The following is an 8886-nucleotide window of genomic DNA, read 5'->3' as shown; positions in this document are numbered from 1 at the left end:
GCCACACAGCTCTTTCACATTAGTACCAAAAATCTTTTACTCCCTGGTTTGTCCCCATGCTATTCATTAGTTTAGGTAGTTTTTAGTGTTGTTTTCATCCTCTGCCTTCTCTGATTTCATTTGGTTTTCATGTTATTTGGCTTTTCAGGTGCTTACCTCTTGCCCGTGTTTGGTTCCTCCCTCCTGTGTGTTCATGAAACACTATGTGTAGGCAGGGAAAATACTTGTTCAATATACGTTTTTCCATGCTATTGCAGGTTGCTATATTATAAATCTCATGTCTTTGCTCATGTCATATACTCGCTGTTTATATTTGGTAACCGTTGTTTATTGCCTATCGCAGCCAGTTTTACTTACGTTAGTAGTTTTCCATCCTTGCGTTAGTCCTGCCTGTGCTGTTTTAGTCATTTCCTGTGTTATTCTGTTTTATTTTACACTTCGCTTGCTTGCATTTGCAGCCATTGGTCTGTTTACTACAATTCTATTGTCAGACCCGTGTTCAGTTATCCAGTCAACCTCAACAGTATATATTATTCCCAGAGGCGCCGCTTACCATCAAGCAAAGGTGGCAACTGCTTCAGGGCCACAGGCCAGGTTTTGCATGTGTGTGTGTGTGTGTGTGTGTGTGAGGAAGTGCCCCTCCTGATTCCCCTTGCACATGGTGAGCAAGCAAACAAACCTTATGACAACAGCAAAAGCCACAACATGAAAATTAAAAGGAGCTATCCATCTGGGAGTGAAAAAAGAAGGACCAAAATGTTGTTAGTCCAGTCTTAACTAAGAGAGTAAGACACTTAAATATTCGCATTTTTGTTTAGTCGTTTAACATTAGTTAACTTTGCTAGTGCACTGTAAAACCCAACAGTGCATCTTACTAAAAGAAGTAAGTTGTTCTTACTCAGTTCTGAAAAATAGTTAAAGTAACTTTCATGAAGTGTGTTAGGTAGACCCAAAAGTATACATATGATATAATAACTTTATTGTAATAAGTACACATTATGTTTTTGTAACGTTTTAAGTACTGTTGCTTTAAACTGTTTAAGTTGTGCTAATTCATTTGTATTAGTCATCATCCACAGCCCCGCCCCCAGTGTTTTGCCTGGACTTGTCGGCCATGAGACAGGATCCTCGTCAAGAGAGTGGAAAGTACAAGATAAAGTTATTTTTATGTTTTTTTGTTAATGCTTACTTCTAGCATACAAAACGTACATTTATCAGACTGCTTTGTTTTAGTTGTACTTCGTTGTAATTTATCAGACTACTTTGTTGTAGTAGCTCGTAACTTAGCTTGCCAGCACACAATTCCCGCCTAGCGCTGTATGGAGTCTGCCTTCACAATTTAAAAAATTAACGGTTGGTGGCTTGTTTCAATCAATAGTTGGTAAGTAGTCTGATTTTTGCAAACTGCATGCCACAAAACCTTTGGTAAAATCAGTGTTTACGCTTTTCTGACTCTGACCTTTATCAAGTTCAAATGTAGCCTACTTTTGACACAGTGAAAATAGTAGAAAATTTATTTAGTGTTAATTTTAAGAGTTTAACGGACAAGTTCGCCTTCACAAATTTTGAATATGATGGTTAGTGGCATTTTAGTCGCGAAATAATTTACCTTTTCAAAGCTGCACTGCACCAAACCTAAACGTTTCTGACTCTGTACTTTCCAAGGGTTAGCCTATTGTGTACTTCACTTGTGTAAAATTGCTTTATTATTTTATAACGTATAGAGTAGTTGACCAACCTGAATTGAAAATGAACTGTAGTGCAAGAATAAATCTTACTGTTTTCCAAGCTTGTGTTATTCAGATTGACTGTTTTTAAGTGAAGTAAAAGTAAAAACTGTTCTGCTAGCTTTCTGTCCTCATGGCTTTTGTGTTATTACAGTCTGACGATTGAAGGAGCAGTAGCATGCCGAGAGATCATCCAGCACTGCACTAAAGACAACCAGTAAAGGTGATTTTAAAACGATTTGGTATCAAAATGTGGAATTGCAAGTTGTGTAGTTTGTCTAGTTTTTCTACTGCCATAAAAGTCATGTTGTTGAAGCATTATCGGCTCAACCATGGTCAGTACTCCACAATTTCACCCTTACCCTGTCTCTACAACACATGCATGTGTACATTTAATACATTTAATTCATTAAAGATACACATGTCAACAATGCACACTCCCACGCAAAGAAAAGACGGTTCTTATCCAGATTTGAATAATTATGGATTTTGTTGCTCTATGTGTAATTTTAAAAAGCCATTTATTGAAAGCCAAATGTTTATCCATCTGAGGGGGCATTTAAAACGAAAAGAAACTGTTCCATGTCCTTTCAAGAACTGCAATTTTAAAACCAATGTCTACTCAACCTTCAATGCCCACAAATGCAGAGACCACCAAAATTCAACAAGTTACGATGAAGGCATTGTGCAAAGTGTTATAAATGTAGAACAAAAAGATGACATGCAGCTTGATTCAATAGAGTCATCAGATGACAATCAAGTGGCATCCACCAGTGAAATCAGTGGAATTGAGGGTTTAGAAGAGCAGTTGCAATACAATCTGGCTGGATTTTTCTTGAAAATGCAGACCCTTCTCCATGTGTCCCAGAGAGCAACACAGGAGATTATTGAGCATATTGATCAGTTGTTTTTGTTATCACAACCTTTGGTTAGAAAATCAGTTGTAGATATACTGAAAAAGCACAACTGTACATATACGGACAAACTGGTGGATGAGATTTGTCAGGCAGTTTCTGATAGTAATGTTTTACATAAATGTGTCACATCTGAAGGACCACTATCTACAGCAAAGAGGAGGAAATCATATTATGAAGAAAATTTTCCATATGTCAAACCTGTGGAGTATTTAATTGAATCGTCAAAGCACACTTATATGTATGTGCCTATTCTCACATCTTTGCAATTGTTGTTGAAAAAAAATGATGTGCTTGAAGAAATTAAACAAGCACCCACACAGATTCCTGGACATTTCATGTCATTTTGTGATGGATCCTACTACCAGGAAAATGTTCTACTGTCACAAGAGGGACAGAAATTGTCAATGATACTTTATGTGGATGATTTTGATCACAAACCCACTTGGTACCTCAAAGAAAATACATAAAGTCTTTGCAGTTTATTGGACACTGGAAAACTTTCCAGTTAAATCTTGTTCTGCTCTACACTGCACCCAGCTTGCTCTGCTGTGCAATTCCAATGATGTACGCCAGTTTGGGTGTAAGGAAATGCTGTCACCACTCTTAAATGATCTGAAAACTCTTGAAGAAGTAGGTGCCTACATTGAGACTCTTGGTGAATGTCTTAAAGGCACTGTCTACTCTGTTGTGGCAGACAACCTTCTGCCCATGGACTTGCTGGTTTCAATGAGAGTTCAAATTCAAATTCAAAATTCAAATTCAAATTTTTATTTGTCACGTACACAGTCATACACAGTACGATATGTAGTGAAATGCTTGGACAACTGCTCGTGACCTAAAGAAAACAAAAAAGGAAAAGGCTATGAATAAGATAGGAAATAAATATGAAAAATTAAAAAGGGTAAATTTAACTAGGAAGGAATAAAATATAAATTAAGGTTAAAAATGAAATAACTGTACAACACAAATTAGAATGAAGGGTAAATTTAACTGGGAAGAATAAGATAAAATATATAAATTAAAGTTGAAAATAAAATAACTGTACAACAAAATACACAATATAGAACTATATAAGAATGTATGAAGAAATCTAAATATAAATAAATATATACACAATAACAGCAGCTGTACAAGTATTAACCGGAAATGAAGAATATAGTGACCAGTGTTGTGCAAAACCAAAGTCCAGAAAGTCCAGTGTGTGTGTAAGAACCATATGTGTGGGTCAGTACTGTGTGGTGGTGTGATTGAGAGACCGTATCGCCTGCGGGAAGAAGCTCCTCCTCAGTCTCTCTGTGTTGGTCTTCAGGGAGCGGAATCGCTTTCCTGACCTCAGCAGAGAGAACAGTCTGTTGTTGGGATGGCTGAGGTCCTTCACGATCTTCCTGGCCTTGGTCCAGCACCGCCTGCTGTAGATTGAGTGCAGGTCAGGGAGCTCGGAGCGGATGGTGTGCTCAGCTGACCGCACAACCCTCTCTAGAGCTCGTCTGTCCTGCATGGTGCTGTTCCCGAACCAGGTTAAGATGTTTCCCGCCAGGATGCTCTCTATGGTGCACGAGTAAAAGTTCCTGAGCACCTTGGAGGGCAGTTGGAAGTCTCTCAAGCGTCTGAGGTGGTAGAGACGCTGTCGGGCCTTTTTCACCACGGTGTTGATGTGACAGGACCATGACAGGTCCTGCGTGATGTGAACTCCGAGGTATTTGAAGCTGTCCACTCTCTCCACTGGGCACTCGTTGATGACGGGGGTCTGGTAGTTCCTCTCCTGCTTAGTGCTGAAGTCCACTATCAGCTCCTTTGTCTTACTGACGTTTAGAAGGAGGTTGTTCCTCTGGCACCAGTTCTCCAGATTCCTAATCTCCTTCAGGTAGGCCGTCTCGTTGTTATCAGAGATCAGGCCCACCACGACGGTGTCGTCAGCAAACTTGATGATGGTGGTGGAGCTGGTAGTGGCCACACAGTCATATGTGTACAAAGAGTACAGCAGGGGGCTCAGAACACACCCCTGGGGGGCTCCAGTGCTGAGAGTGGTGGAGGCTGAGACATGTCCGCCCATCCTTACTGCCTGTGGTCTGCCAGTTAGGAAGTTGGAGATCCACTGACACATAGATGAGCTGAGTCCCAGATGCTCCAGCTTGGTGGTGAGTGTGGAGGGAATTATGGTGTTAAATGCAGAGCTGTAGTCTATGAAGAGCATTTTAACATAATTCCCCCTTCTAGTGTCCAAGTGAGTGAGTGATGTGTGGAGGAGATGAGAGATGGCATCGTCTGTGGAACGATTTGGACGGTAAGCGAACTGTAGTGGGTCCAGTGTGTCTGGTAGTGAAGAAATGATGAAGTCTCTGACCAGGCGTTCAAAGCACTTCATCACTACTGAGGTGAGGGCTACAGGGCGATAGTCATTGAGAGAAGCAGGGTGGGGTTTCTTCGGGACAGGAACAATGATGGACTCTTTGAAGCATGTGGGGATCACCGACTGAGATAAAGAGATGTTGAATATCTCAGTGAACACAGGAGCTAGCTGGTATGCGCAGTCTCTGAGGATACGACCTGGGATGCCGTCTGGTCCTGCTGCTTTCCTGGTGTTCACTCTCTTGAAGGCTCTCCTTACTTCATGCTCGGAGATGACGAGCACGTTTCCAGTGCTGGCAGTATCTTCCTGGTCTACATATTTCTGTAGGTTTTGTCATGCCACCCAAACAGAAATGCAAACAGAAAATGCTGTTACAGGGAATTATGTAATGAGAACAAAAGATGCTCATGATAATTATTGTGCAAGAGCTTCAGAATGATGACATTAAGGAAAACTATGGTGTTAAAAACACCTGTGTTCCTTCTGACCATCTCTCTTTCTTTCATCCTGTCACAGGCTTCCCACCTGACTTCCTACACGACCTGTTTGAAGGTGTCATTTCAGTGGAGTTGGCACATTGTTTAAAGGTTTGATTTCTAAGAGATATTTTAACTTAGAAGACTTAAACAGAGCAATTCTGCAGTTTCCATACCAACATTCTGACAAAGTTAATCGCCCTCATCCAATAACCTCAAATTTTGCCAGGCGAGGGACCATGGCCAGCACTCTTTCATGAGACACAGGTAAGTACAACTATGTATATAACATTTGCTGCTCATATAGTATGCTGTGTTTTGCTTATAATATTTTTGGAATTCTCTTCAGCTCTACTTTGAATTTCATCGGATCACCAATCAGAATCTGCCACATGTGTTTTATGCTGTGCTGGATGATTATGCTCCTCAGCTGACTGGACTTTACAAAAAGAGGAAAACTGGACGGGTCGGTGAAAGGATGGAGCAGCTTTTGTCGGCATATGGAAAACAGGTATTTAAAAGATACTAATTATTATTCTGCTTGCTTGGCAGTTGCCACTGTTATGTGTTTGTTTATTTATATATATATATATATATATATATATATATATATATATATATATATATATATATATATATATATATTAGGGCTGCCACAAACGATTATTTTGATAGTCGACTAGTCACCGATTATTTTTGCGATTAGTCGACTAATCAGATCATCATCCACTGAACGTAAAAGTACAGCTTATTGCACCAGCAGCATCTGCTCTTATATAACTATCATTAGCTTACAGCTTTAAGTGTTTAAGGTCTGTGCTAACTAAAAATAAAGACAAGATGATAGTTAATTGAATTCTAATTAAATGTGCAGATTGTTTCGGTGGAGTTTAATAAACTCAGCCGATTTACTCAGGAACAAATAAAATACTGAAAAAAGCCAAACAATAACATTTTTAAGTTATCTAAGTGACTTGTATATGTTTAACCTGAGTAGGGCGGTGGGTTTGAAAACGATCTGCCGGGAGTCCGGTGCTCTCATGGCCCCCGGCTAGCTATCGAGCTAGTGGGTAACAGACGCCTCCGAAAACGTCGGAGCGCTTTTGAAAATATGTGGTGTCTTGATAAACTGAGCAGATATTTGAGGTTTACACAGCTACATTCTCGCCTGAAAATATGTTAAACGTTTATTTTGTGACCCAGAAAGAATAATAAGAGTAATATTAAAACTAACTAGCTGCCGCCATTGCTGGGCCGCGCTATGAATTCTGGGACACAGTTTCTTCTTCTTCAGGGTTTAACGGCAGCTGGCATCCTTGTACATGCAGTACTGCCATCTTCTGTTTCAGTCCGTTATTACACTCTTAAATCCTGCTACTTATTCCTGCTTTTGGGATCTTACAAAGCTTCAAATGACGCGTCGACTATTAAATCAGTCGTCGACGATTTTGATAGTCGACGTAATCGTGACTAGTCAACTAATCGTGGCAGCCCTAATATATATATATATATATATATATATATATATATAAGGACACAAACGACATCTATGCAACTAGAACAGCAGTTCTGGCCGGCCTACCAATGTACCTCAGAGATTTTCAAAACATGCAAGGTACTTTGGTATTACAATAATTTGCACATTTGAATTTAAAAAAGGTTGAAAGGAGTTTATAAGTCATCTGGACTTGGGTTGAAAGTTGAAGACGTGAAGTTGAATGACTTATAAACTTCTTTCATCCTTGATTTGACTACCTGGATGAATGAAAAATGAACCTTCACTGTCAACTTAAAACATGTTATGATATATAGAATTTGAAAAACTGAAGAAAGGTGCCTGAACATTTGTATTTATGCTTTTAACAGAGATATTACAGATGAATAATTGTGCACTCTGTATTATATCTTAGGGTGAAATTGAGTTCTATGAAGCCATAGAATTGCTCTGGTTGCTGATGTCGATGAAGAGGAGGTGCCTGGAGGAGTTCCTTTCTCACCACGCCAAGTGTTCATAGACCTTGAAGATCAGTTTGTTATGACTCATCACTCATGGACTGATGCCCTGGTGTCTTTGTTTGGGCTAATCTATGCTCTGCATCTGAGCTATCCTATGAAGTATACTGGCTTTTTTGAGTTCATTCAAGTAGTGTTGCTGAAGCTAGACGATGAGAGAAAGCAACTAAAACCAAAATTGCAGACACTAAAAAATGAGCTTGTGCAGATGATGTTTGTTTTTCACTGGTCACTATATTCGTGCTTTTTCAGTTATCTGTGAATGGCTTCAATAGTTTTATTTGTTCTGGGTAATTAGCTTTCTAAAAGGCAATGTGGAGAAAGCTAAGAATAAGGAGAAAATCCATATTTGACGTTTTGTTTGTGATTGAAAAAAATCTTCACATAGTGTGTAATCTTAAGCTTATTTCTAAAAACATATTTTAGTTACATGGAAATCTTTTGCGAGATAACTGATAATTAGTCAATATGTACAGTATACTTTCATGCTTTATTTTTTAATTGTGTGATGAGTGCCAGTTCACTCGAGGTCTGGGCAAAACTGTTGCGAAGCCACAAATACCTTTGAGAATACTTTTTGTTAGTGACATCCTTAGTTCAGCTGTTTTCTATAGTTGCATTGCTGTAGTGCATGTGATTTCATTATTATACTAAATGTTACTTAAAATTGTGATTGTTATGGCTCTAATTGCCTCTAGACTATTGTTTTTTTATGATGTACACCTATGTATCAGGTCTACATGACTAAATTTGTGTTTTGTACATTTAATCGGTTTTCAAAATGCTACAAAAAACATTCAAAATTCCCTAAAAGTGCAAGTTTTAAAATGCCTAATTATTTGTTATTTGATAATGGCTTTAGCAGTCATAGGTTATGACTGAAAGTATGGTTGTATTCATTCTGTATTTTCTCTGCAGTTAAAGTTAATAAAAACTGAATGGAAAGAATAATAGCTTGGTTTTGCGTTAATAGTACTTGAACCATTTGGTGCAATCGGTTTCCCCAATTGGATTAAGTTGTTTAAATACAACTATTTAAGTTAATTTAACTTAATTTGAATATGAGCATGTAACACTTTAAATAAGTTTGAATAAATACAGCATCTTAGTACAAGAAATTTAATGGTTTAAGTTGAAACATACTAAATACAATGAGTAAATAAACATAATGCATTTGAGTTACATTATCATATTTGCTTTGGGTTCTTGGGACTCTAATAAAGTACTTAAATAACCCCAAACTGTTTAAGTTATAAAACTTGAATCAATTGGTGCAATCGGTTTCCCCAAATCATTTGAGTTAACTTAACTTGTCAGGTTTTACAGTGTGTAGCAAATATGTTAAATGCTTATAAATTTCACCAAAACACCCATTTTTTATTAAATAGTTTATTTTGTGTTTT

General features: G+C 38.3%; 1 long non-coding RNA gene across 1 annotated transcript; it reads left to right on the top strand.

Moving 5' to 3' along the window:
• The first annotated feature begins 852 nt into the window (after positions 1 to 852).
• LOC106674659 (uncharacterized) lies at positions 853 to 8423 on the top strand. Its single transcript, XR_003024566.2, has 6 exons — positions 853 to 1381; positions 1882 to 1950; positions 5511 to 5581; positions 5700 to 5737; positions 5820 to 5981; positions 7381 to 8423. It is a non-coding gene; the product is annotated as an uncharacterized LOC106674659 (long non-coding RNA).
• Positions 8424 to 8886: the final 463 nt, after the last annotated feature.

Source organism: Maylandia zebra, linkage group LG9 (genome assembly GCF_041146795.1).
Source record: "Maylandia zebra isolate NMK-2024a linkage group LG9, Mzebra_GT3a, whole genome shotgun sequence".
Classification (NCBI taxonomy): domain Eukaryota; kingdom Metazoa; phylum Chordata; class Actinopteri; order Cichliformes; family Cichlidae; genus Maylandia; species Maylandia zebra.
Note: the sequence above shows the minus strand (reverse complement) of the source record. Positions and strands in the feature narration are given on the sequence as shown.